The sequence below is a fragment of the Rhinolophus sinicus genome, chromosome 11, assembly GCF_057876585.1.
Source record: "Rhinolophus sinicus isolate RSI-liver-muscle chromosome 11, RSI-T2T, whole genome shotgun sequence".
In the NCBI taxonomy this organism is placed as follows: Eukaryota; Metazoa; Chordata; class Mammalia; order Chiroptera; family Rhinolophidae; genus Rhinolophus; species Rhinolophus sinicus.
In genome coordinates this window covers 27,097,188-27,117,201 of record NC_142511.1, presented here as the reverse complement: position 1 = coordinate 27,117,201, position 20,014 = coordinate 27,097,188, and the positions used below count along the sequence as shown (strand labels likewise).

The 20,014-nt window shown below is 70.7% G+C and overlaps 7 pseudogenes; all 7 read right to left on the bottom strand.

Moving 5' to 3' along the window:
* Nucleotides 1-477: 477 nt before the first annotated feature.
* On the bottom strand, nt 478-597 carry LOC148756730 (5S ribosomal RNA; annotated as a pseudogene).
* Nucleotides 598-2,016: 1,419 nt separating this feature from the next.
* LOC148756729 (5S ribosomal RNA) lies at nt 2,017-2,136 on the bottom strand (annotated as a pseudogene).
* Nucleotides 2,137-6,838: 4,702 nt separating this feature from the next.
* On the bottom strand, nt 6,839-6,958 carry LOC148756728 (5S ribosomal RNA; annotated as a pseudogene).
* A 1,435-nt stretch (nt 6,959-8,393) lies between these two features.
* LOC148756727 (5S ribosomal RNA) lies at nt 8,394-8,513 on the bottom strand (annotated as a pseudogene).
* Nucleotides 8,514-13,215: 4,702 nt separating this feature from the next.
* Nucleotides 13,216-13,335, bottom strand: LOC148756726 (5S ribosomal RNA; annotated as a pseudogene).
* A 1,432-nt stretch (nt 13,336-14,767) lies between these two features.
* LOC148756725 (5S ribosomal RNA) lies at nt 14,768-14,887 on the bottom strand (annotated as a pseudogene).
* Nucleotides 14,888-19,553: 4,666 nt separating this feature from the next.
* On the bottom strand, nt 19,554-19,673 carry LOC148756724 (5S ribosomal RNA; annotated as a pseudogene).
* Nucleotides 19,674-20,014: the final 341 nt, after the last annotated feature.

Below are 20,014 nucleotides of genomic sequence, written 5' to 3'. Positions count from 1 at the left end.
CGTGGACACGCCGATCCTGTGTCTCGGGGCCCAGGGGCAGGCGCAGGGATGGGCGTCCCCTGGGCTCGGGCCGAGGTGCAAAGGACCGGCACGTCCTGGGATGGAGAGAGCCTGGTGGAAGCCTGCGCCGGCAGGCAGCCCTGGGCTTGGGCGTTGGGGGTTGCGGCGGCGGCAGGGTCGGGGAGCGAGAGGGAGCCCTGCGATGGCGGTGGCCGCGGCGGCGACCTAGACGCGGCTGACTGCTGCAGGCTGACGGCCTGCCTCGGCGAAGAGCACTAAGAAGAGGGAGAGGGGGGGAGCCCTGGCCGACAGGCCTGGTGTGCGGCCGGGGATGCGAGCTTGTAGTGCTGGGCGGCTGTCCCTCCTCTGGCCAGGGGGACCTTCGGCTGGCTGGGCGGCTGCAGGGGTTGCAGAGGGGCAAGGGGCGGCAGGGATTCGGAGGGAGGCACGCCGGGGCGGCGGCGCAAAAGGAGAGGCGAGCAAAAGCCTACAGGTATTCCCAGGAGGTCTCCCATGCAAGTACTAACCAGGCCCCTCCCTGCTTAGCTCCCGAGATCAGAGGAGATCGGGCGCGTTCAGGGTGGTATGGCCGTAGACGCTGGGACCCGGCTCCCGCGCCCCAAGAGCCTGCTCCCGGCCTGTCTCGTGAGCGCTCGCCATGCAGATGAGCCGCTCCGGTGGCGAGCATCGACCCGCGGGCCGGCTCTGCCAGCACCGCGTCCCCCCCCAGTCCGGCTCCCCGCCTCTTCCTAATGCCCCTGGCGTGGGCGGCGGGCTACTCCTGGCCGACAGCGAGGCCCCTTCGCGCCACCCGGGGCTCCATGGGACACTGCCACTTCCCTGATGGTGCCAGAAGTCGTGGAACTCTGGCATCCTGGGACTCCCCGCACCCAGACCGGCATACAACCCGCCCCCCTACCGCCACCAGGTTTACCCCCAACCGCAGCCCCAAGGCTGGTGGAGGCCTGCACCAGCAGGCAACCCTGGGCCTGGGAGTTGTGGGAGGACCCCGCGGCGGCGGCGGGGGCGGCTGCGGCGGCGGCTGCGGCGGCGGCGGCGGCGGCGGCGGCGGAGGCAGGGGAGGGTGGCGAGGTAGGCGATGGCAACCGCGTGGATGGCGCCAGGGCGGCGATGGCGGCGGCGACAATGGGGGCATTGACGGTGGGCGCTGGGACACGGGGGCCGATGGCGGCGGCGGTGGCGGCGGGGGCTGGGGAGGGCGTGAGGGCGGTGCTGGCGGCGGAGGCCGGGAGAGCAGAGGCGGGAGACTGAGCGAGTATGGCATTGGTGGCGGCGGGGGCTGGGGCGGGGGCTGGGAAGATGGCGGTGCTGGAGGCGGGGAGAGCAGAGGAGGGAATTGAGGGAGTGCGGCAATGGCGGCAGCGGGGGCGGGGGAGGGCGTGAGGGCGGTGCTGGCGGCGGAGGCCGGGAGAGCAGAGGCGGGAGACTGAGGGAGTATGGCGATGGTGGCTGCGGGGGTCTGGGGCGGGGGCGGGGGAGATGGCGGTGCTGGAGGCGGGGAGAGCGGAGGAGGGAATTGAGGGAGTACGGATATGGCGGCGGCGGGGGCGGGGGTGGGGGAGAGGGCAGCACTGGTGGCGGAGATGGGGAGCGCGGTGCTGGCGGCCGAGGTGGGGAGAGCACAGGAGGGAGTTTGAGGGAGTTTGGCGGTGGCGGCGGCGTAGGCGGGGACAGGGGCGGGGGCGAGGGCAGCGCTGGCGGGGGTGGGGGGGGTGGGGGGGTGGGGGGGGGAGCCCGGTGGTGGCGGTGGCTTTGGCGCAGGCGGCGGTGGCGGCGACCGCGAGTCGGCGAAGGATTCGCGATGACGGCCTGCGGGACCGAAGAGGACTGAGAGGAGGGTGTGTGGGGGGAGCCCTGGCCCACGGGCCTGGTGTGCGGCCGGGGCTGCCAGCTTGTAGTGCCGGGCGGCTGACCCTCTGCTGGTCAGGGGGACCTGCGGCTGGCTGGGAGGCTGCAGAGGGAGCCACGCCGGAGCGGCGATGCAAAAGGAGACGCTAGCAAAAGCCAACAGGTATTCCCAGGCGGTCTCCCATCCAAGTACTAACCAGGACAGACCCTGCTTCGCTTCCGAGATCAGACGAGATCTGCTGCATTCAGGGTGGTATGGCCTTAGGCACTGGGACCCGGCTCCCGTCACTCCAAGAGCCTGCTCCCGACTTGCCTCCTGAGCGCACGCGCCATGCTGCTGGGCCGCTCGGGTGGCGAGCATGTGTGCCCGAGTGCCTCCCGCCCGCTCCCCGCCTCCTCCGGTCGCCGCTGGTGTGGGCGACGGGCTACTCCTGGCCCGCAGCGAGGCCCCTTCGCGCCCCCCAGTGGCTCCACAGGCCTCTGTCACTTCCCTGACTGTGACATATGTCTGGGCGCCCTGGCATCCTGGGACTCCCCACGCCCGGAATGGCTTTTACCACGCCCCCCTACCCCAACACCTCTCATCCCCCCCCCAGCCCCACAACCGCACACCCCCCCTTGCTGCTGTGCTGTCCCCACCACTCAGGGCCACCGAGGGGGTCGCAGGGTCCTCTCAGTCCCCTCCACCCTAGGGACGTGCAACCCAGGCCCTGGCCCTGGCCGGCCCCACCCACTGGCCCAAAGCCAGGGAGAGCCACCCGCGACCAGGGGGCAGCACCTCCAGACTGCCGCCACCCTTCGTCACACAGCCTTCTGTCTGGGCCCTCGCCCCTCATCAGCGACCGGCGTCCCGCCCGATCACTGGTCACTTCACTGGCTACACATCACCTCTCCTGACCCAGGGTGTTGAGAGAGAGGATGAGAGAAGGCCAGAGACGGAGCAAGAGGTAGGCGGAGAGAGACAGACGGGGACTGTGGGGACAGACTTGCAGAGAGCACTTTCCAGGCTCTGGGCCTCGCGTGGAGGGGTGCTGCGTGGGGGCTGCACGGACATCAGCTGTTACCGCTTGGCCATCAGCTGTTGCCAGTTGGCCATTGGCCACTGGCAGAGCTGCGGTGGCCAAGCTAGGAAGCGCGGATGGTGGACTGCAATTTGCAGAGGGGCGCGGACTGCAGTGGGCCGGCTTGGTGGGTCTGTTGGTTGGCAGAGAATCGGCCGGCAGGTTGGGGATCGGGCGGCTCCGGCTTGCCGTGTCTCCAAGCCAGCCGCCCGTGAGACATGGTGCTATGAGCCCCCTATCCGTGGCTCTGTTGGTGTTCCTTCTTGGCCTCGCCAAATCCTGGGTTCTTGTGCGGACAGAGGGACTAGAGTCCCCGCAGGACAGGGACCGACAGACAGAACGGGGGGACAGGGGGACCGGGGGACGGGAGGACCGGGGGACAGGGGACCGGGAGACGGGTGTAAGGGGGGGGACAGGGAGAACGGTGGGACTGTAGGAACCCGGGGCGGGGGTACCGGGGGACGGGGTACCAGGAGATGGGGGAAGGGGGGCAGGGGGACAGGGAGACCGTTGGAACTGGGAGAACCGGGGGACGGGGGGTCTGGGAGACGGGGGCATGTGGGACGGGGGGAAGGGGTGACCGGAAGATGGGGGGACGGGAGTACGAGAGGGCCGGGGGGACGGGGGGACTGGGGGATGGGGGGACAAGGGGAAGGGGGAACGGGGGGGACAGGGGGACTGGGTACTGGGAGACAGTGGGACCAGGGGACGGGGGGACCGGGAGATGGGGGGACACGGTACCAGGGGAAAGGGAGACCGGGGAATTGGGGGACAGGGAGACTGGGGGACTGGGGGATTGGGGGAATGAGAGGACGGTGGGACTGGCGGACGGTGGGACGGAGGGACCAGGAGACCGGTGGATGGAGGGACAGGAGTACGAGGGTACTGGGGGACGAGGGACATGGGGAGGGGGGGACCGGGAAACGGGGGAACGGGGGACCGTGAGACGGGGGGACCGGGAGATGGGGGACCTGGGGCCGGGGGGCCGGGGTGACGGGGGGACCGGGAGACAGAGGGACAGGGGGACTGGAGGGTCGGGGGGACCGGGGGACGGGGGGACCGGGGGACGGGGGGACCGGGTCAACGGAGACGGGGGGGACCGGGGGAACGGCGGATGGGGGGACCAGGGGACCCGCGGACCGGGGGACCGGAGGTTGGGGGGACCGGGGGATAGGGGACCGGGCGACGGGGTGACCAGGGGCATGAATGGACTGGGGGGACGGGGGTACCAGTGGACCGGGAGATGGGGGGACCGGGGGACCGGGGACCGGGGGACGGGGGGACCGGGGGACCGGGGGTTGGGGGACTGGGGGATGAGGGGACCGGGAGATCGGGTACCGGGGAACGGGGCGACTAGGAGACGGGGGACCGCGAGACGGGGGACCGGGGACGGGGTGACCGGGAGATGGGACACCGGGAGACGGGAGACTGTGGGACGGGAGGACCGGAAGACGGGGCGAACGGAGAACTGGGGGATCGGTAGACGGGGGCCAGGGCGATGGGGTAACCGGGGGACTGGGGGACCGGGGGACCAGGGACCGGGGGTTGGGGGTCCAGGGGATGAGGGGACCGGGAGACGGGGGACCTGGGGACCGGGCGACCGGGAGACGGGGGACCGGGAGACGGGGGGATGGGTGTGCGGCCGGACCGGGAGACAGAGGGACAGGGAGATGGGGTGACCGGGGGACCGGGGGAAGGGGGTAACACTGGACGGAGGACCGGGGGACCGGAAGACCGGGCGACCGGGAGACAGGGGACCGGGAGACTGGGGACCGGGAGACGGGGCGACCGGGGAACGGGGGGACCGGTAGAAGGGCGCCTGGGCGCCGGGGGAACCGGGGGACCAGGGGACCAGGAGACGGGGGACCGGGGAACGGGAGACCGGGGGTATGGGGGGACAGGGGGACCAGGCGAAGGAGGGACAGGAGGACGGGGAGACGTTGGGACTGGGGGACCGGGGGACAGGTGGACCGCGAGACGGAGGACCGGGAGACGGGGGAACGGGGGTCGGGGGACCCGGGGAGGGGGGGACCTGGAGACGAAGGAATGGGGGACGGGTGGACCAGGGGCGTGGGGGTACTGGGGGGACGGGGGAGCGGGGGACGGGGGATGGGGCACTGGGGGGACGGGGGCACCGGGGGACGGGTGGACTGGGAGAGGGTGGATGGGGGTACGGGGGAACAGGGGGATCAGGGGACGGGGGGAACAGGGGACGGGGGGGACCGGAATAGGGGGGATGGTGGAACGTGGGGACGGGGGACCCGGGAGACGGGGGACAGGAAGACGGGGAACCGGGGGAACGGAGACAGGGGTGACGGGGAGACGGGGGTACCGGGGGACGGGGGTACTGCGTGGGGCTGCACTGACATCAGCTGTTACCGCTTGGCCTTCAGCTGTTGCCAGTTGGCCATTGGACACCGGCAGAGCTGCGGTGGCCAAGCTAGGAAGCGCGGATGGTGGACTGCAAATTGCAGAGGGGCGCGGACTGCAGTGGGCCGGCTTGGTGGGTCTGTTGGTTGGCAGAGAATCGGCCAGCAGGTGGGGGATCGGGCGGCTCCGGCTTGCCGTGTCTCCAAGCCAGCCGCCCGTGAGACATGGTGCTATGAGCCCCCTATCCGTGGCTCTGTGGGTGTTCCTTCTTGGCCTCGCCAAATCCTGCGTTCTTGTGCGGGCAGAGGGACTAGAGTCCCCGCAGGACAGGGACAGACAGACAGAACGGGAGGAGGAGTAAGAGGGAGCGAGATGGAAATATACACGTATATGTACATGTATGTGTCTAGACATACAGAGAGACATGGACAGAGACAGAGAAAGAGGGGGCTGGCACGCGGGGAGAGAGCTCCTGAGCCAGAGCCAGAACCCAACAGGCACGTCACAGAGCCAGACAGACATGGGGTGGGGGAGGGTGGGAGGGACGCACATTCGGGCACACGGACTGGGACAGACGCACTGAGGCTGTGTTGAAGTGGTGGCTTCTCCACCGGAGTGTGGTCGTGCCCGGGGATGGGCTCCGCCAAGGAGGCATTGCCCTGGCGTTGGCAGTCACCATTGAAGCCCCCGGGGCGGGCCGCCAGGGTCTCCGGAGGGCCAGTGGGCTCTGAGCCCTGCCCAGGGACCCGCCCGCGGGAGGAGAGTGGCAGCCCCCAGGCACCCTGGTTGTGAGGATTGTGTGCCTGCGTGCCTGCTCTTCCCTTGTGGCGGTCTCCCCTGGAGTCGATGGCGCGTGGTGTGTTGGGGTGCTGCTCCCGCCGTCCCCTGGTTTGTCCCGGCTCTTTGTGCCCTTTGTGTCAGGGACACCGTGGCCGGCGGGAAGGGAGGGCTCCTGGCTCTTGTGGGAGACGGGAGGGGACGCGCGGGGGTGTGGGGAGAGGTGCCTGCCCGCGGAGACAGAAGACTCCGGTGGGGCGGGGCGGGTGGGCGTCCCGTTTGCCCGAGGACACGCCGATCCTGTGTCTCGGGGCCCAGGGGCAGGCGCAGGGATGGGCGTCCCCTGGGCTCGGGCCGAGGTGCAAAGGACCGGCACGTCCTGGGATGGAGAGAGCCTGGTGGAAGCCTGCGCCGGCAGGCAGCCCTGGGCTTGGGCGTTGGGGGTTGCGGCGGCGGCAGGGTCGGGGAGCGAGAGGGAGCCCTGCGATGGCGGTGGCGGCGGCGGCGACCTAGACGCGGCTGACTGCTGCAGGCTGACGGCCTGCCTCGGCGAAGAGCACTAAGAAGAGGGAGAGGGGGGGAGCCCTGGCCGACAGGCCTGGTGTGCGGCCGGGGATGCGAGCTTGTAGTGCTGGGCAGCTGTCCCTCCTCTGGCCAGGGGGACCTTCGGCTGGCTGGGCGGCTGCAGGGGTTGCAGAGGGGCAAGGGGCGGCAGGGATTCGGAGGGAGGCACGCCGGGGCGGCGGCGCAAAAGGAGAGGCGAGCAAAAGCCTACAGGTATTCCCAGGCGGTCTCCCATGCAAGTACTAACCAGGCCCCTCCCTGCTTAGCTCCCGAGATCAGAGGAGATCGGGCGCGTTCAGGGTGGTATGGCCGTAGACGCTGGGACCCGGCTCCCGCGCCCCAAGAGCCTGCTCCCGGCCTGTCTCGTGAGCGCCCGCCATGCAGATGAGCCGCTCCGGTGGCGAGCATCGACCCGCGGGCCGGCTCTGCCAGCACCGCGTCCCCCCCCAGTCCGGCTCCCCGCCTCTTCCTAATGCCCCTGGCGTGGGCGGCGGGCTACTCCTGGCCGACAGCGAGGCCCCTTCGCGCCACCCGGGGCTCCATGGGACACTGCCACTTCCCTGATGGTGCCAGAAGTCGTGGAACTCTGGCATCCTGGGACTCCCGGCACCCAGACCGGCATACAACCCGCCCCCCTACCGCCACCAGGTTTACCCCCAACCGCAGCCCCAAGGCTGGTGGAGGCCTGAACCAGCAGGCAACCCTGGGCCTGGGAGTTGTGGGAGGACCCCGCGGCGGCGGCGGGGGCGGCTGCGGCGGCGGCGGCGGCGGCGGCGGCGGAGGCAGGGGAGGGTGGCGAGGTAGGCGATGGCAACCGCGTGGATGGCGCCAGGGCGGCGATGGCGGCGGCGACAATGGGGGCTTTGACGGTGGGCGCTGGGACACGGGGGCCGATGGCGGCGGCGGTGGCGGCGGGGGCTGGGGAGGGCGTGAGGGCGGTGCTGGCGGCGGAGGCCAGGAGAGCAGAGGTGGGAGACTGAGCGAGTATGGCATTGGTGGCGGCGGGGGCTGGGGCGGGGGCTGGGAAGATGGCGGTGCTGGAGGCGGGGAGAGCGGAGGAGGGAATTGAGGGAGTGCGGCAATGGCGGCAGCGGGGGCGGGGGAGGGCGTGAGGGCGGTGCTGGCGGCGGAGGCCGGGAGAGCAGAGGCGGGAGACTGAGGGAGTATGGCGATGGTGGCTGCGGGGGTCTGGGGCGGAGGCGGGGGAGATGGCGGTGCTGGAGGCGGGGAGAGCGGAGGAGGGAATTGAGGGAGTACGGATATGGCGGCGGCGGGGGCGGGGGTGGGGGAGAGGGCAGCACTGGTGGCGGAGATGGGGAGCGCGGGGCCGAGGTGGGGAGAGCACAGGAGGGAGTTTGAGGGAGTTTGGCGGTGGCGGCGGCGGGGGCGGGGACAGGGGCGGGGGCGAGGGCAGCGCTGGCGGGGGGGGGGGGTGGGGGGTGGGGGGGTGGGGGGGGTGGGGAGCCCGGTGGTGGCGGTGGCTTTGGCGCAGGCGGCGGTGGCGGCGACCGCGAGTCGGCGAAGGATTCGCGATGACGGCCTGCGGGACCGAAGAGGACTGAGAGGAGGGTGTGTGGGGGGAGCCCTGGCCCACGGGCCTGGTGTGCGGCCGGGGCTGCCAGCTTGTAGTGCCGGGCGGCTGACCCTCTGCTGGTCAGGGGGACCTGCGGCTGGCTGGGAGGCTGCAGAGGGGCAAGGGGCGGCAGGGGTTCGGAGGGAGCCACGCCGGAGCGGCGATGCAAAAGGAGACGCTAGCAAAAGCCAACAGGTATTCCCAGGCGGTCTCCCATCCAAGTACTAACCAGGACAGACCCTGCTTCGCTTCCGAGATCAGACGAGATCTGCTGCGTTCAGGGTGGTATGGCCTTAGGCACTGGGACCCGGCTCCCGGCACTCCAAGAGCCTGCTCCCGACTTGCCTCCTGAGCGCACGCGCCATGCTGCTGGGCCGCTCGGGTGGCGAGCATGTCTGCCCGAGTGCCTCCCGCCCGCTCCCCGCCTCCTCCGGTCGCCGCTGGTGTGGGCGACGGGCTACTCCTGGCCCGCAGCGAGGCCCCTTCGCGCCCCCCAGTGGCTCCACAGGCCTCTGTCACTTCCCTGACTGTGACATATGTCTGGGCGCCCTGGCATCCTGGGACTCCCCACGCCCGGAATGGCTTTTACCACGCCGCCCTACCCCAACCCCTCTCATCCCCCCCCCAGCCCCACAACCGCACACCCTCCTTGCTGCTGTGCTGTCCCCACCACTCAGGGCCACCGAGGGGGTCGCAGGGTCCTCTCAGTCCCCTCCACCCTAGGGACGTGCAACCCAGGCCCTGGCCCTGGCCGGCCCCACCCACTGGCCCAAAGCCAGGGAGAGCCACCCGCGACCAGGGGGCAGCACCTCCAGACTGCCGCCACCCTTCGTCACACAGCCTTCTGTCTGGGCCCTCGCCCCTCATCAGCGACCGGCGTCCCGCCCGATCACTGGTCACTTCACTGGCTACACATCACCTCTCCTGACCCAGGGTGTTGAGAGAGAGGATGAGAGAAGGCCAGAGACGGAGCAAGAGGTAGGCGGAGAGAGACAGACGGGGACTGTGGGGACAGACTTGCAGAGAGCACTTTCCAGGCTCTGGGCCTCGCGTGGAGGGGTGCTGCGTGGGGGCTGCACGGACATCAGCTGTTACCGCTTGGCCATCAGCTGTTGCCAGTTGGCCATTGGCCACTGGCAGAGCTGCGGTGGCCAAGGTAGGAAGCGCGAATGGTGGACTGCAAATTGCAGAGGGGCGCGGACTGCAGTGGGCCGGCTTGGTGGGTCTGTTGGTTGGCAGAGAATCGTCCGGCAGGTTGGGGATCGGGCGGCTCCGGCTTGCCGTGTCTCCAAGCCAGCCGCCCGTGAGACATGGTGCTATGAGCCCCCTATCCGTGGCTCTGTTGGTGTTCCTTCTTGGCCTCGCCAAATCCTGGGTTCTTGTGCGGGCAGAGGGACTAGAGTCCCCGCAGGACAGGGACCGACAGACAGAACGGGGGGACAGGGGGACCGGGGGATGGGAGGACCGGGGGACAGGGGACCGGGAGACGGGTGTAAGGGGGGGGACAGGGAGAACGGTGGGACTGTAGGAACCCGGGGCGGGGGTACCGGGGGACGGGGTACCAGGAGATGGGGGAAGGGGGGCAGGGGGACAGGGAGACCGTTGGAACTGGGAGAACCGGGGGACGGGGGGTCTGGGAGACGGGGGCATGTGGGACGGGGGGAAGGGGTGACCGGAAGATGGGGGGACGGGAGTACGAGAGGGCCGGGGGGACGGGGGGACTGGGGGATGGGGGGACAAGGGGAAGGGGGAACGGGGGGGACAGGGGGACTGGGTACTGGGAGACAGTGGGACCAGGGGACGGGGGGACCGGGAGATGGGGGGACACGGTACCAGGGGAAAGGGAGACCGGGGAATTGGGGGACAGGGAGACTGGGGGACTGGGGGATTGGGGGAATGAGAGGACGGTGGGACTGGCGGACGGTGGGACGGAGGGACCAGGAGACCGGTGGATGGAGGGACAGGAGTACGAGGGTACTGGGGGACGAGGGACATGGGGAGGGGGGGACCGGGAAACGGGGGAACGGGGGACCGTGAGACGGGGGGACCGGGAGATGGGGGACCTGGGGCCGGGGGGCCGGGGTGACGGGGGGACCGGGAGACAGAGGGACAGGGGGACTGGAGGGTCGGGGGGACCGGGGGACGGGGGGACCGGGGGACGGGGGGACCGGGTCAACGGAGACGGGGGGGGACCGGGGGAACGGCGGATGGGGGGACCAGGGGACCCGCGGACCGGGGGACCGGAGGTTGGGGGGACCGGGGGATAGGGGACCGGGCGACGGGGTGACCAGGGGCATGAATGGACTGGGGGGACGGGGGTACCAGTGGACCGGGAGATGGGGGGACCGGGGGACCGGGGACCGGGGGACGGGGGGACCGGGGGACCGGGGGTTGGGGGACTGGGGGATGAGGGGACCGGGAGATCGGGTACCGGGGAACGGGGCGACTAGGAGACGGGGGACCGCGAGACGGGGGACCGGGGACGGGGTGACCGGGAGATGGGACACCGGGAGACGGGAGACTGTGGGACGGGAGGACCGGAAGACGGGGCGAACGGAGAACTGGGAGATCGGTAGACGGGGGCAAGGGCGATGGGGTAACCGGGGGACTGGGGGACCGGGGGACCAGGGACCGGGGGTTGGGGGTCCAGGGGATGAGGGGACCGGGAGACGGGGGACCTGGGGACCGGGCGACCGGGAGACGGGGGACCGGGAGACGGGGGGATGGGTGTGCGGCCGGACCGGGAGACAGAGGGACAGGGAGATGGGGTGACCGGGGGACCGGGGGAAGGGGGTAACACTGGACGGAGGACCGGGGGACCGGAAGACCGGGCGACCGGGAGACAGGGGACCGGGAGACTGGGGACCGGGAGACGGGGCGACCGGGGAACGGGGGGACCGGTAGAAGGGCGGCTGGGCGCCGGGGGAACCGGGGGACCAGGGGACCAGGAGACGGGGGACCGGGGAACGGGAGACCGGGGGTATGGGGGGACGGGGGGACCAGGCGAAGGAGGGACAGGGGGACGGGGAGACGTTGGGACTGGGGGACCGGGGGACAGGTGGACCGCGAGACGGAGGACCGGGAGACGGGGGAACGGGGGTCGGGGGACCCGGGGAGGGGGGGACCTGGAGACGAAGGAATGGGGGACGGGTGGACCAGGGGCGTGGGGGTACTGGGGGGACGGGGGAGCGGGGGACGGGGGATGGGGCACTGGGGGGACGGGGGCACCGGGGGACGGGTGGACTGGGAGAGGGTGGATGGGGGTACGGGGGAACAGGGGGATCAGGGGACGGGGGGAACAGGGGACGGGGGGGACCGGAATAGGGGGGATGGTGGAACGTGGGGACGGGGGACCCGGGAGACGGGGGACAGGAAGACGGGGAACCGGGGGAACGGAGACAGGGGTGACGGGGAGACGGGGGTACCGGGGGACGGGGGTACTGCGTGGGGCTGCACTGACATCAGCTGTTACCGCTTGGCCTTCAGCTGTTGCCAGTTGGCCATTGGACACCGGCAGAGCTGCGGTGGCCAAGCTAGGAAGCGCGGATGGTGGACTGCAAATTGCAGAGGGGCGCGGACTGCAGTGGGCCGGCTTGGTGGGTCTGTTGGTTGGCAGAGAATCGGCCAGCAGGTGGGGGATCGGGCGGCTCCGGCTTGCCGTGTCTCCAAGCCAGCCGCCCGTGAGACATGGTGCTATGAGCCCCCTATCCGTGGCTCTGTGGGTGTTCCTTCTTGGCCTCGCCAAATCCTGCGTTCTTGTGCGGGCAGAGGGACTAGAGTCCCCGCAGGACAGGGACAGACAGACAGAACGGGAGGAGGAGTAAGAGGGAGCGAGATGGAAATATACACGTATATGTACATGTATGTGTCTAGACATACAGAGAGACATGGACAGAGACAGAGAAAGAGGGGGCTGGCACGCGGGGAGAGAGCTCCTGAGCCAGAGCCAGAACCCAACAGGCACGTCACAGAGCCAGACAGACATGGGGTGGGGGAGGGTGGGAGGGACGCACATTCGGGCACACGGACTGGGACAGACGCACTGAGGCTGTGTTGAAGTGGTGGCTTCTCCACCGGAGTGTGGTCGTGCCCGGGGATGGGCTCCGCCAAGGAGGCATTGCCCTGGCGTTGGCAGTCACCATTGAAGCCCCCGGGGCGGGCCGCCAGGGTCTCCGGAGGGCCAGTGGGCTCTGAGCCCTGCCCAGGGACCCGCCCGCGGGAGGAGAGTGGCAGCCCCCAGGCACCCTGGTTGTGAGGATTGTGTGCCTGCGTGCCTGCTCTTCCCTTGTGGCGGTCTCCCCTGGAGTCGATGGCGCGTGGTGTGTTGGGGTGCTGCTCCCGCCGTCCCCTGGTTTGTCCCGGCTCTTTGTGCCCTTTGTGTCGGGGACACCGTGGCCGGCGGGAAGGGAGGGCTCCTGGCTCTTGTGGGAGACGGGAGGGGACGCGCGGGGGTGTGGGGAGAGGTGCCTGCCCGCGGAGACAGAAGACTCCGGTGGGGCGGGGCGGGTGGGCGTCCCGTTTGCCCGAGGACACGCCGATCCTGTGTCTCGGGGCCCAGGGGCAGGCGCAGGGATGGGCGTCCCCTGGGCTCGGGCCGAGGTGCAAAGGACCGGCACGTCCTGGGATGGAGAGAGCCTGGTGGAAGCCTGCGCCGGCAGGCAGCCCTGGGCTTGGGCGTTGGGGGTTGCGGCGGCGGCAGGGTCGGGGAGCGAGAGGGAGCCCTGCGATGGCGGTGGCGGCGGCGGCGACCTAGACGCGGCTGACTGCTGCAGGCTGACGGCCTGCCTCGGCGAAGAGCACTAAGAAGAGGGAGAGGGGGGGAGCCCTGGCCGACAGGCCTGGTGTGCGGCCGGGGATGCGAGCTTGTAGTGCTGGGCAGCTGTCCCTCCTCTGGCCAGGGGGACCTTCGGCTGGCTGGGCGGCTGCAGGGGTTGCAGAGGGGCAAGGGGCGGCAGGGATTCGGAGGGAGGCACGCCGGGGCGGCGGCGCAAAAGGAGAGGCGAGCAAAAGCCTACAGGTATTCCCAGGCGGTCTCCCATGCAAGTACTAACCAGGCCCCTCCCTGCTTAGCTCCCGAGATCAGAGGAGATCGGGCGCGTTCAGGGTGGTATGGCCGTAGACGCTGGGACCCGGCTCCCGCGCCCCAAGAGCCTGCTCCCGGCCTGTCTCGTGAGCGCCCGCCATGCAGATGAGCCGCTCCGGTGGCGAGCATCGACCCGCGGGCCGGCTCTGCCAGCACCGCGTCCCCCCCCAGTCCGGCTCCCCGCCTCTTCCTAATGCCCCTGGCGTGGGCGGCGGGCTACTCCTGGCCGACAGCGAGGCCCCTTCGCGCCACCCGGGGCTCCATGGGACACTGCCACTTCCCTGATGGTGCCAGAAGTCGTGGAACTCTGGCATCCTGGGACTCCCGGCACCCAGACCGGCATACAACCCGCCCCCCTACCGCCACCAGGTTTACCCCCAACCGCAGCCCCAAGGCTGGTGGAGGCCTGAACCAGCAGGCAACCCTGGGCCTGGGAGTTGTGGGAGGACCCCGCGGCGGCGGCGGGGGCGGCTGCGGCGGCGGCGGCGGCGGCGGCGGAGGCAGGGGAGGGTGGCGAGGTAGGCGATGGCAACCGCGTGGATGGCGCCAGGGCGGCGATGGCGGCGGCGACAATGGGGGCTTTGACGGTGGGCGCTGGGACACGGGGGCCGATGGCGGCGGCGGTGGCGGCGGGGGCTGGGGAGGGCGTGAGGGCGGTGCTGGCGGCGGAGGCCAGGAGAGCAGAGGTGGGAGACTGAGCGAGTATGGCATTGGTGGCGGCGGGGGCTGGGGCGGGGGCTGGGAAGATGGCGGTGCTGGAGGCGGGGAGAGCAGAGGAGGGAATTGAGGGAGTGCGGCAATGGCGGCAGCGGGGGCGGGGGAGGGCGTGAGGGCGGTGCTGGCGGCGGAGGCCGGGAGAGCAGAGGCGGGAGACTGAGGGAGTATGGCGATGGTGGCTGCGGGGGTCTGGGGCGGGGGCGGGGGAGATGGCGGTGCTGGAGGCGGGGAGAGCGGAGGAGGGAATTGAGGGAGTACGGATATGGCGGCGGCGGGGGCGGGGGTGGGGGAGAGGGCAGCACTGGTGGCGGAGATGGGGAGCGCGGGGCCGAGGTGGGGAGAGCACAGGAGGGAGTTTGAGGGAGTTTGGCGGTGGCGGCGGCGGGGGCGGGGACAGGGGCGGGGGCGAGGGCAGCGCTGGCGGGGGGGGGGGGTGGGGGGTGGGGGGGTGGGGGGGGTGGGGAGCCCGGTGGTGGCGGTGGCTTTGGCGCAGGCGGCGGTGGCGGCGACCGCGAGTCGGCGAAGGATTCGCGATGACGGCCTGCGGGACCGAAGAGGACTGAGAGGAGGGTGTGTGGGGGGAGCCCTGGCCCACGGGCCTGGTGTGCGGCCGGGGCTGCCAGCTTGTAGTGCCGGGCGGCTGACCCTCTGCTGGTCAGGGGGACCTGCGGCTGGCTGGGAGGCTGCAGAGGGGCAAGGGGCGGCAGGGGTTCGGAGGGAGCCACGCCGGAGCGGCGATGCAAAAGGAGACGCTAGCAAAAGCCAACAGGTATTCCCAGGCGGTCTCCCATCCAAGTACTAACCAGGACAGACCCTGCTTCGCTTCCGAGATCAGACGAGATCTGCTGCGTTCAGGGTGGTATGGCCTTAGGCACTGGGACCCGGCTCCCGGCACTCCAAGAGCCTGCTCCCGACTTGCCTCCTGAGCGCACGCGCCATGCTGCTGGGCCGCTCGGGTGGCGAGCATGTCTGCCCGAGTGCCTCCCGCCCGCTCCCCGCCTCCTCCGGTCGCCGCTGGTGTGGGCGACGGGCTACTCCTGGCCCGCAGCGAGGCCCCTTCGCGCCCCCCAGTGGCTCCACAGGCCTCTGTCACTTCCCTGACTGTGACATATGTCTGGGCGCCCTGGCATCCTGGGACTCCCCACGCCCGGAATGGCTTTTACCACGCCGCCCTACCCCAACCCCTCTCATCCCCCCCCCAGCCCCACAACCGCACACCCTCCTTGCTGCTGTTTTGTCCCCACCACTCAGGGCCACCGAGGGGGTCGCAGGGTCCTCTCAGTCCCCTCCACCCTAGGGACGTGCAACCCAGGCCCTGGCCCTGGCCGGCCCCACCCACTGGCCCAAAGCCAGGGAGAGCCACCCGCGACCAGGGGGCAGCACCTCCAGACTGCCGCCACCCTTCGTCACACAGCCTTCTGTCTGGGCCCTCGCCCCTCATCAGCGACCGGCGTCCCGCCCGATCACTGGTCACTTCACTGGCTACACATCACCTCTCCTGACCCAGGGTGTTCAGAGAGAGGATGAGAGAAGGCCAGAGACGGAGCAAGAGGTAGGTGGAGAGAGACAGACGGGGACTGTGGGGACAGACTTGCAGAGAGCACTTTCCAGGCTCTGGGCCTCGCGTGGAGGGGTGCTGCGTGGGGGCTGCACGGACATCAGCTGTTACCGCTTGGCCATCAGCTGTTGCCAGTTGGCCATTGGCCACTGGCAGAGCTGCGGTGGCCAAGCTAGGAAGCGCGGATGGTGGACTGCAAATTGCAGAGGGGCGCGGACTGCAGTGGGCCGGCTTGGTGAGTCTGTTGGTTGGCAGAGAATCGGCCGGCAGGTAGGGGATCGGGCGGCTCCGGCTTGCCGTGTCTCCAAGCCAGCCGCCCGTGAGACATGGTGCTATGAGCTCCCTATCCGTGGCTCTGTTGGTGTTCCTTCTTGGCCTCGCCAAATCCTGGGTTCTTGTGCGGGCAGAGGGACTAGAGTCCCCGCAGGACAGGGACCGACAGACAGAACGGGGGGACAGGGGGACCGGGGGACGGGAGGACCGGGGGACAGGGGACCGGGAGACGGGTGTAAGAGGGGGGACAGGGAGAACGGTGGGTCTGTAGGAACCCGGGGCGGGGGTACCGGGGGACGGGGTACCAGGAGATGGGGGAAGGGGGGCAGGGGGACAGGGAGACCGTTGGAACTGGGAGAACCGGGGGACGGGGGGTCTGGGAGACGGGGGCATGTGGGACGGGGGGAAGGGGTGACCGGAAGATGGGGGGACGGGAGTACGAGAGGGCCGGGGGGCCGGGGGTCTGGGGGATGGGGGGACAAGGGGACCGGGGGACCGGGGGGACAGGGGGACTGGGTACTGGGAGACAGTGGGACCAGGGGACGGGGGGACCGGGAGATGGGGGGACACGGTACCAGGGGAAAGGGAGACCGGGGAATTGGGGGACAGGGAGACTGGGGGACTGGGGGATTGGGGGAATGAGAGGACGGTGGGACTGGCGGACGGTGGGACGGAGGGACCAGGAGACCGGTGGATGGAGGGACAGGAGTACGAGGGTACTGGGGGACGAGGGACATGGGGAGGGGGGGACCGGGAAACGGGGGAACGGGGGACCGTGAGACGGGGGGACCGGGAGATGGGGGACCTGGGGCCGGGGGGCCTGGGTGACGGGGGGACCGGGAGACAGAGGGACAGGGGGACTGGAGGGTCGGGGGGACCGGGGTACGGGGGGACCGGGGGACGGGGGGACCGGGGCAACGGAGACGGGGGGGACCGGGGGAACGGCGGATGAGGGGACCAGGGGACCCGCGGACCGGGGGACCGGAGGTTGGGGGGACCGGGGGATAGGGGACCGGGCGACGGGGTGACCAGGGGCATGAATGGACTGGGGGGACGGGGGTACCAGTGGACCGGGAGATGGGGGGACCGGGGGACCGGGGACCGGGGGACGGGGGGACCGGGGGACCGGGGGTTGGGGGACTGGGGGATGAGGGGACCGGGAGATCGGGTACCGGGGAACGGGGCGACTAGGAGACGGGGGACCGCGAGACGGGGGACCGGGGACGGGGTGACCGGGAGATGGGACACCGGGAGACGGGAGACTGTGGGACGGGAGGACCGGAAGACGGGGCGAACGGAGATCTGGGGGATCGGTAGACGGGGGCCAGGGCGATGGGGGAACCGGGGGACTGGGGGACCGGGGGACCAGGGACCGGGGGTTGGGGGTCCAGGGGATGAGGGGACCGGGAGACGGGGGACCTGGGGACCGGGCGACCGGGAGACGGGGGACCGGGAGACGGGGGGATGGGTGTGCGGCCGGACCGGGAGACAGAGGGACAGGGAGATGGGGGGACCGGGGGACCGGGGAAGGGGGTAACACTGGACGGAGGACCGGGGGACCGGAAGACCGGGCGACCGGGAGACAGGGGACCGGGAGACTGGGGACCGGGAGACGGGGCGACCGGGGAACGGGGGGACCGGTAGAAGGGCGCCTGGGCGCCGGGGGAACCGGGGGACCGGGGGACCAGGAGACGGGGGACCGGGGAACAGGAGACCGGGGGTATGGGGGGACGGGGGGACCAGGCGAAGGAGGGACGGGGGGACGGGGAGACGTGGGGACTGGGGGACCGGGGGACAGGTGGACCGCGAGACGGAGGACCGGGAGACGGGGGAACGGGGGTCGGGGGACCCGGGGAGGGGGGTACCGGGAGACGAGGGAATGGGGGACGGGTGGACCAGGGGCGTGGGGGGACTGGGGGGACGGGCCACCGGGGGACGTGTGGACTGGGAGAGGGTGGATGGGGGTACGGGGGAACAGGGGGATCAGGGGACGGGGGGAACAGGGGACGGGGGGGGGGGGGACCGGAATAGGGGGGATGGTGGAACGTGGGGACGGGGGACCCGGGAGACGGGGGACAGGAAGACGGGGAACCGGGGGAACGGAGACAGGGGTGACGGGGAGACGGGGGTACCGGGGGACGGGGGTACTGCGTGGGGCTGCACTGACATCAGCTGTTACCGCTTGGCCTTCAGCTGTTGCCAGTTGGCCATTGGACACCGGCAGAGCTGCGGTGGCCAAGCTAGGAAGCGCGGATGGTGGACTGCAAATTGCAGAGGGGCGCGGACTACAGTGGGCCGGCTTGGTGGGTCTGTTGGTTGGCAGAGAATCGGCCAGCAGGTGGGGGATCGGGCGGCTCCGGCTTGCCGTGTCTCCAAGCCAGCCGCCCGTGAGACATGGTGCTATGAGCCCCCTATCCGTGGCTCTGTGGGTGTTCCTTCTTGGCCTCGCCAAATCCTGCGTTCTTGTGCGGGCAGAGGGACTAGAGTCCCCGCAGGACAGGGACAGACAGACAGAACGGGAGGAGGAGTAAGAGGGAGCGAGATGGAAATATACACGTATATGTACATGTATGTGTCTAGACATACAGAGAGACATGGACAGAGACAGAGAAAGAGGGGGCTGGCACGCGGGGAGAGAGCTCCTGAGCCAGAGCCAGAACCCAACAGGCACGTCACAGAGCCAGACAGACATGGGGTGGGGGAGGGTGGGAGGGACGCACATTCGGGCACACGGACTGGGACAGACGCACTGAGGCTGTGTTGAAGTGGTGGCTTCTCCACCGGAGTGTGGTCGTGCCCGGGGCTGGGCTCCGCCAAGGAGGCATTGCCCTGGCGTTGGCAGTCACCATTGAAGCCCCCGGGGCGGGCCGCCAGGGTCTCCGGAGGGCCAGTGGGCTCTGAGCCCCGCCCAGGGACCCGCCCGCGGGAGGAGAGTGGCAGCCCCCAGGCACCCTGGTTGTGAGGATTGTGTGCCTGCGTGCCTGCTCTTCCCTTGTGGCGGTCTCCCCTGGAGTCGATGGCGCGTGGTGTGTTGGGGTGCTGCTCCCGCCGTCCCCTGGTTTGTCCCGGCTCTTTGTGCCCTTTGTGTCGGGGACACCGTGGCCGGCGGGAAGGGAGGGCTCCTGGCTCTTGTGGGAGACGGGAGGGGACGCGCGGGGGTGTGGGGAGAGGTGCCTGCCCGCGGAGACAGAAGACTCCGGTGGGGCGGGGCGGGTGGGCGTCCCGTTTGCCCGAGGACACGCCGATCCTGTGTCTCGGGGCCCAGGGGCAGGCGCAGGGATGGGCGTCCCCTGGGCTCGGGCCGAGGTGCAAAGGACCGGCACGTCCTGGGATGGAGAGAGCCTGGTGGAAGCCTGCGCCGGCAGGCAGCCCTGGGCTTGGGCGTTGGGGGTTGCGGCGGCGGCAGGGTCGGGGAGCGAGAGGGAGCCCTGCGATGGCGGTGGCGGCGGCGGCGACCTAGACGCGGCTGACTGCTGCAGGCTGACGGCCTGCCTCGGCGAAGAGCACTAAGAAGAGGGAGAGGGGGGGAGCCCTGGCCGACAGGCCTGGTGTGCGGCCGGGGATGCGAGCTTGTAGTGCTGGGCGGCTGTCCCTCCTCTGGCCAGGGGGACCTTCGGCTGGCTGGGCGGCTGCAGGGGTTGCAGAGGGGCAAGGGGCGGCAGGGATTCGGAGGGAGGCACGCCGGGGCGGCGGCGCAAAAGGAGAGGCGAGCAAAAGCCTACAGGTATTCCCAGGAGGTCTCCCATGCAAGTACTAACCAGGCCCCTCCCTGCTTAGCTCCCGAGATCAGAGGAGATCGGGCGCGTTCAGGGTGGTATGGCCGTAGACGCTGATACCCGGCTCCCGCGCCCCAAGAGCCTGCTCCCGGCCTGTCTCGTGAGCGCCCGCCATGCAGATGAGCCGCTCCGGTGGCGAGCATCGACCCGCGGGCCGGCTCTGCCAGCACCGCGTCCCCCCCCAGTCCGGCTCCCCGCCTCTTCCTAATGCCCCTGGCGTGGGCGGCGGGCTACTCCTGGCCGACAGCGAGGCCCCTTCGCGCCACCCGGGGCTCCATGGGACACTGCCACTTCCCTGATGGTGCCAGAAGTCGTGGAACTCTGGCATCCTGGGACTCCCGGCACCCAGACCGGCATACAACCCGCCCCCCTACCGCCACCAGGTTTACCCCC